The following is an 8160-nucleotide window of genomic DNA, read 5'->3' on the forward strand; positions in this document are numbered from 1 at the left end:
GTTTGCAAAGTAAAGAAACTATTAACGTTCAGAAAATTTTTTTGTATGAGTTTCTTTAAATTCCAAACAGATTTTTATTTTTTATTTTTATATATCTTCGAACTTACAGAAACGTTGTGAAAATACTGAGAGTAACTTCTGTATCCTTCATCAAGGGTCAGTAATTGTTTAATGTTTTGCCACTTTCACAAGCACTTTTCTCTCCTTCTCTTCCCCTCTCTGGGTTTATATTAGTACTATTTTCTCAAACCATTTAAGAATTAGTTTGATTATTATTCCAGCCCAGAGTGACCTTCATGGTGATAGTCTCTCTTTTTCTGTTATCCAGTGGCTGAAAAAACTACCTATAGTTCCTGGATTTACCAATCATCTCTAAAACGTATAAATCTAAGTCTCATTCTCACTGAAGGAATGTGTCTCCCTTGGCAGTCACTCATTTCTTTTGACACCTCCTTCCTCTTGTTTTTGATACTAAATTATTACATTACACCCTATTAGGTTTTTGGAGCTTGGCATTTTATTAAATACAAATGCAGTGGAAAGACAACTGGAGTAGGAGTCTGTAGAGTTATGTTGTAATTCTGATGGTATATAAGATTACTGTTCTAACTATTTATTTGTTTCCTCTTTGTTCAATCCTTGGGTCTCTAAGAATACATTCATTCAATAGTATAAAAGGTAAAATGCATATCTTGACAGGGTTGATGAAAAGATAAAATGGCATAATACAAATTTATGTATATTAAATATGCTTTATTTCCTTGATTTAAAAAAAAATATGATCATAAGCCTTACAAGAGGTATAAAATGGTTGCCTCCCCAAATGAAATACGTTAAGTTTAGATTATTAATGTAGTTTTCTAACCATCTAAACCATTTTAAAAGTTCTTAGTAAAGATGAGAGTTCCCTGCTTGCATTGACAAATAGACCCGTTTTCCTACCACATTTAATACTGATTGTCTCCATTACTCTATTAAATGCAAGGTAGACTGCATTTTAATCATAATTCTCTTTCTCTCAGTTCTTTGTACTTTACATGCTCTGTTAAATGTTTCCTGTGATTGGGAAATGTCTTAATGTTGATAATAGACTTTAAATTTCATTGGATTTCTTCAGTCTGAAATCAACTGAATTCTGCTTTTTATTATATGGGACTACATTAAAGAGATTCTTCTTAAGGTGAAGCCTATGATATTCTTCAATAACTGTAGATTTGAAGATGTATTAACAAGAATTGGAGTTTCTCTAAAAGGATTAAGTGTTTATTTCATTCATTTCAGAGTATGGCATGAAATCTTTAACAGAAACTTAATTTCCATCAATCACCCCAGTACTTGGCTAATTATCATGTTTTTGTCTATACAGACATGCTTAATCACAAACATGTACAGATCATGTTCATAACAAAAAGAAAGATGCAGTTCTCTTGTTTTAACATTCACTAGTTTACTGTCTACTACATTTGTTCCCATTTCTGATTCAGAGCAAAAAGAGCTAAGTTATACTCAATGTTAACACCTAAAATTATCCTATAGCTCATATAGGAGAGGCAGAGAGAGTTGACACAGATTGAGAGTCTCAGTGGACTATAGCTAGGAGGGTTTTGATAGGCATTCAGCTGCCTTCAATCAGAGGCAGTGATCACCGACAGTGACCCCAGGCATATAGAACTACAGTTTCTTTGTAAAGATCTCCAGAGACAGGAATAGTTTTACTAACTTTCTCAACCCAGATAAGTGTTTCTTCTTTATTTCTAACCTAAATTCTGGTACTGTTTTCTAGGGAGGTCATTTTCTTTGGTTTGTCTCAAAGTTGGCTAGATAGAAGTGTTGAATTTTAGAATGGAAAGGAACATCATCGGTCAAATGTTTTAACTTCTTCAATTGAGGTATGAAAATCTGAGGGCAAAAGGGTGAGGAATTTATCAAGGACCCAGTTGAAAAGGCAGAAAGATAATTCAGATTTATTTTCCATTATACTACATGGCTTCTTCTACCGATTAATTGATTATGAAAAATCCATCTGCCAAACTTGGCTCCTCTAAGCCCTCTGTCTTCCCACATAATTCTTTTGTAATGCTAATTTCCTTCTCCACTGAATGAACTCAATTTCCCAAACACTTTTGAAGCCATGAACTTGCACTTACCTGGAGGCCTTTAGAGAGGACTTGGTCATGGCTAAAAACATCGATATAATAAATTCTGAAACAGCCCCTCTGGCTATCTTAGTATGTAGACAGAAGTTATGTCATCCCATCAGGGAGAAATCTGAATTTTAAGATCAATGTTGGCTATGCTGAGGTCATCCTATGTGTCCACTCCTTTCATTCTCCATCTTGGCCACAGCACCACTGAAGAAACCGAGGAGATTAAATTTCAACAGAGAAGAGGGGAGCATTTAAGAGTAGGCAAAAATGCAGTGAATTGAGGGTGTAGTCAATATAGACTGCACACATTCCATTCCAGAGAGTCAGTTTATGTAACTAGAAAATGTCTGCATTTTTAGTAGCTCTTAATATGCTGACATGCTACCAAGTAATTCACAAATTTTTCTGGTTTTCTGAGTTTCATAAAGGCTTTGACTTTTTTAAAAAAAAGATGGAGTAATTTTGTAATGTAGTATTCCAATTAACAAAGTGACATGCCCATAGGAAAAAATGACCTGGAGCTTTGTGGTCAAAACATGTTTTCTTTTCCTAAAGATGTTTAACTCTGTTCATTTCATTGATAGACATTAGTATTTCTTTATCTCAAGCCTCCACTAATTATCACTATTTTTTAAACTCAAACTACAATGTTAGGTATCATGGTAGCACTATTAATAAATTGTATATATTTAGCAAATATGTTAGACTTAATTTCTATGAAAGTAACTGTCCACTGGACTTTGAGTGAACTATATGGCAAAATATTGGAAATATATAGTTGCATGTTGGCCAGATTATGGGCACTTTGACCAGATATGTTCACTATACATATGATTATAGTTATATGCACTGAGCCCTGCCACCACCTACCCACTGCAAAGGAAAGTCATGACTCTTTTCTCTGGAATTCAAAGCTTTCTGTCAACATAATCTATGGAGCCATTCATTCCAGTCCCACTACCCCTAATCCCACTGCATCTCAAAACAAAGAATGACTTTTCCTGTTCTTGAAATACTCCTAGCATGTTGCGGTACCTCATTTATGCCTCTGGTGCCATTCTTTATTTGCTTATAGGCATTTGTTTACAAGTCTAAGATTATCTCCTGACTACCCTTTTATCTAGTCACCTTCTCTTTCTCTCTCATACTTCATTTTATTGTGTTCTGTCTCTCTCAGCATGCCTTCACTGTTTTGTCTCTGTGTTTTCCATGTTGTGCTTTCACCACTAGTCACAGGTCAAAATTAGTTTCTGCCATTGGGTATTTTCAAGTTAATCATTCACCTTTACATTTGCCTTTGTAAATGGCCACATTAGAAGTCTGTTCTTTCCTATGCCAGCATAAATTCTCCCTACCCAGCTGTTATAATTAGAGGAATTGCTCCCCAAGTTTTCATAGCAGATCAGAACTGTTATTGGTTGTTTTGCAAGGTCTCTGCACATAAAGACTTTTTAAGCAAAACATTTATGGTCTAGGATTAGAAATGCTTCAACATGCAAACAGAGACTGTGATAGCTGTTGTGACAATTTTTGAAAAACACAGCAAATTTCTAAATATCACCTACAATTTAATTTTTCAGGAAATTTTGCTTCACCGATGAAGGTGTACTGTATTATTGTCTATATTGTCTATTTTCTGAGTTGCTGACATTACCTGATGTTTACAGAGTACTAACAAAGGCATGGCATGGTGATTTATACCTTGTAGGACAAGTCCTTCCAGGCTGAGAGTTTACATCTAAGATAGATCGTGGGGATTTATTATTATTCTACCAAGCACCAGAGACAGTCAGCTGAAATGAAACATTTTCTGGACTTAAACCCAACCCCATAAATTTCTACGATGTCAGGGGACACGGGAGTGTTCGTTTCTGGCATTTGCAGTGTATTCTTCTAGACTCCGCATCGTAACTCTTTGCTCCTAGTTAATTGTTTTGGATTTGCCAAGGTATGCATGTTCAAGCACACATGTGTACCCCCATAGAAATTTTTCCTAAGCAAACAGCTGTGTGTGATATAGGGAAATTATATTTTCCTAAACGTCAATGAAAAGTACACTAAGAATGTATGTAATGATTATATTTTATCACTGAGTATTTGGGAACTATAAAATGGGAAAACTGCACTGACCATGTTAAGTCCAGAGTGTCATATATTATTAAATTGGGGTTCTGTTCTGCAAGGGAAAAAAGGATAAAAAAAAAAAAAAAAAAAAGCTCAGCCATACTGTAAGAGAACTATAAAATACAATTAAATATGGTTAAATAGAATGCTAAATCCTGTAATTATATGGTTGTTATGATAAACAGACTTTAAATATATGTTCTTCATTAGCCAGGGTTTCAAAACAGAAAGATTTCTATGGAAGGTGATGCTCTTATGCACAGTCTTCAAGTCAGTTTCAAGGAATGATGTCTCGTGAGGTTGAGAGTGGAACAAACATGTTTTCAAACAGTGAGTCTATGTATAAGTAGTATAATCTCAAAAATCACTGATTATACTTCTTTTCCATGTATCTGGTCTTCCCGGTTTTAGTAAATCCCCCATTTGTTAGCAATGCAAAGATGTATTTTTCATGATTTTAAGACTGTTTCATTTTAGAGGCTTCGGTTTGTGTCCTGATGTTTGTGGCAATAAATAGAAGACACACACAAAAAAAGGCTTTTTGTAGTTGAAAGGACTTGTATCTTTGAAACTAACTCTGTCCTTTAACACATTTCATTTACATAATCACTTTCTATCTTGTCCACAGAAGGTCTTTACAGTATGACACTATGGATTAACTTTATGTCCCCTATTAGGGTTCTTTCTTTCTCATGATAATTTAAAAATGAAAGATAAAGATAACTGACAGTATTACTTCTATTTGTAGGTCTCATGTTCTTACTGTAAATCCCACCGAGTTTGACAGAGCTCTCTTTACATGCATTTCACTGTCTTTCAATATGCTCTCCTCTGTCTCTCCCCAGGCCATCATTCATGCATTCACTGTCAGGAAAATTTCTATTCATTGACCATAGATTAGGACAAAGGCCATGTTCACTGATCCCCCTGAAGCAGATGTGGTTATTATTTCTTCCTAGTCCCTATGTCCAATTACATAATCTTTGTGCTCCTTATGATATCATAAGGATTTGTTTATGTTGCCATCTTTTTCCTGTAACTAGAGTTAACTACTCAAGTATATATTTCAATTTTGAAAGTAGCATCATATTATGCATAATTTACTCAAAGTCAACCACACATATGGACTTGAAATACTTACGAATAAATGGTGGCAGAACATCTGAGCGTGTGCCCAAAGTGAGCATCAATGGGAGGCATTGGCCTGCCCTTCCCTGTCAGACTCAGCTCTGCGGATCCCTTATGCTGTAAGCATCTCTCCACAGTGACTACACTTTGCTGTATAGTAGATGTAACAATATGAAGTTTTAATACACATCACCTCCTAAGTGCGTGTCTCCTACTTCTTCTGCAGTACAGTGAGGTGGGGGCAGGGCTTGATTGGTTTAATGCTAGAGGAAAAACTAGATCTGTTACCTATGTTAAAATGACATATTAACCTTCAAAAAATGTATAGGCTTAAGAAGTGCTCAAGAATACTTTTGACTACATTTAACTTCTGTCTTGCTTGCTAATTTTAGAACTTGGTTATCCCCTAATTACAGATGCAACTCTATTATACACCCAGCCACACTACAGGTGCTTAATACATATTTATTGTTGAAAGCCTCAATCCTGTGTATGTTTCCATGTAGATGAAAAGTCATTAGGATGATCGTTTGTCTTAGTTTGGCCAGGACAGTTCTGCTTCACACAAGTTGTTCCAGTATAAATATTAATAGCACCCTCTTTTACCTCAAAGGTGTCCCAGCTTGGAGGATAAATTATATAGTCACCCTAACTATAGTGATATTTGAAATTATTTTTGTAAGTAATTAGGGAATTGGCATACATGGTGTAATAGAAAGAATGCTTCAGGCAAAAGACTAAAACCATGATGAAACATGCTTAGTGATGGTCCTTGCTCTCCCAGTCATGCTGCTCAGATCTGCTGGCTTGACTCTGTTCTCTCCCTCTCCTCAATTGCCTTCTTTCCTCTTACTATTACTGTTTGCACTAAAATAAGACTCTTTCTACAGTCCTTTTGTTTTCTCAGAGTAGTTTGAACATTCCTACCCAGGCGTCCAGTAGCACATATCCTCTGGCGTCCGGAACATGGTCCTCACGTGTATTCACCAATCCTTTCTTTTCTGGGTCTGAATTTGACCTGTCGAAGCCATAAGCTCTCCTGCCTTGTGGGCTTCTGTGTTGAAGAGGATCTTTATTGCTCCATTTACCATTTGTAAAACTAATATGATACAGGTAATAACACTGACAAGTGAAGCTTGACCTTCTGAAAAGGACTGCTAATGTGCTGAAGGGAGGAAAGTCCTAGACGTGTTATTAAGGTAAAGAGAGCAGAGGAAAAGAGAAGAGGCACAAAGATGAAATGAGGATGTGATAGCAACCACTGACGCCTGTTTTCGGAGGGCAGAGAAGAGTACTGGAAAAAGGACAAAGGAAATTTGGCACCCTACAGAGGTTAATTTCATTTTTTTCTATTACCTGTATCTAAAATACTTCAGCAAAGGTTAGATATAAGCCTAAAACCACACCAAATGAGCAATAAATTCTATAGCTGAGTGACTGTGAATAGATCATAATGTTGCCAAAGAAAATTTAAAATATTTTAAAAGTGAATACATTTAATTATATGCAAATGAGTCATATCTTGCAGGGTAATTAGGTGCTTCACGTAAATGATTATAGTGAATGAGTATTCTTTTCACATGCAGAAAAGGTGAGCTCCTGGAGACTGCTGTAGAAAAGGCGGGAGGGGCAAGGAATGCTGAAAGAAGCAGAAAGTCTTGCATTTGTAATTCAGGGACACAGATGATCAAAACACTGGACCAACAGAAAATCTGAGGCATGATTCAGAGAGAACACCGACAACAAGACAGTTTGTGTCTCCTACAGAAAGATGAGTCCTATGAACCTGGCCACCCAGCAACTGTTTGAAGGTCGACCATTCATTTCCTAGTGACTATTACCATTTCAGTGTTCAATCAATGCTGGCAACTGCTTTCTACCTCTGAACACTTTTCTTGCTAGTCTTAGGTTTCACGACTTCTGGGATATGAGACTGAATTTGTTTGCATTTAGTATAATGGGATTTTGCATTATGTATACTCAACAGTAAATAATATGTATGCTTAACAGTAAGTTATTTTGGGAAAATGTCTATTATTGCTACAATTTAACTTAGGTTAACTCAAAGTTTCTTTGACTTGGTAAGCAGTTTAGATACTGGGAAAAAAAATCAGTACAGATCTTTGACCTGGAACCCAGTATACGAGTATATAGAGATTATTTGTTTTAGTTCAATTAGTGGCCAATTGGATAATTTCCTGGTAAACCACTATCCCCTTATGCCGTGTTTACAGCGTATTTGGAGTGGATAACATAATGCAATGAGAAAAAAATAATAAGGAATTTAAATAGCTTTTTAATTTTTATCTCCTTATTGTATATGCCACTTTTTTTAAAATCACTTTTTTTTAAAATCAAAGGATAACTACTACCTGATTTGTTTTTCTAAGACCACCAGAGCGAGCACAAAAGAACCAGCGAGTAGGCAAGGCTAGGAGCAAAACTGCGAATTTATTTTTGGTCACCTAGCTTCAGGGAAGTAGGTGGGTAGGGAGAGGTCTGTCTGCCTCTGGCAAAGGAGGTCAACAGAGTCGCCCGTGGAGCTCTCGGACGGAGTTCCTGCAGTTCCAACAGGAGTGAAGGAGCCGGGAAGTCCACCCAGCGTGCCGGCCAGGAGCGGCTTTTCTAGGAGTGGGAGGGCAATAGGCGGGGCACGGGCATGGTGGGGAGGGGGGGGGGCGTTCCGCAGGTGCGACCAGGTAAATCTTGGTCTCTTCGGATTGACGTCACCTGGCGCATGCCCGGTTGGTCTGCACCTTCC

General features: G+C 36.8%; 1 protein-coding gene and 1 long non-coding RNA gene across 13 annotated transcripts in view; both read left to right on the forward strand.

The window, feature by feature from the left end:
- Positions 1 to 8160, forward strand: part of FGF14 (fibroblast growth factor 14) — a 726201-nt gene that overhangs the window by 581222 nt on the left and 136819 nt on the right. The gene's annotated exons all lie outside the window — the stretch shown is intronic.
- LOC108521744 (uncharacterized) lies at positions 4491 to 7291 on the forward strand. Its single transcript, XR_001883271.1, has 3 exons — positions 4491 to 4601; positions 6513 to 6731; positions 6986 to 7291. It is a non-coding gene; the product is annotated as an uncharacterized LOC108521744 (long non-coding RNA).

Source organism: Rhinopithecus bieti, unplaced genomic scaffold (genome assembly GCF_001698545.2).
Source record: "Rhinopithecus bieti isolate Rb0 unplaced genomic scaffold, ASM169854v2 scaffold_2254, whole genome shotgun sequence".
In the NCBI taxonomy this organism is placed as follows: Eukaryota; Metazoa; Chordata; class Mammalia; order Primates; family Cercopithecidae; genus Rhinopithecus; species Rhinopithecus bieti.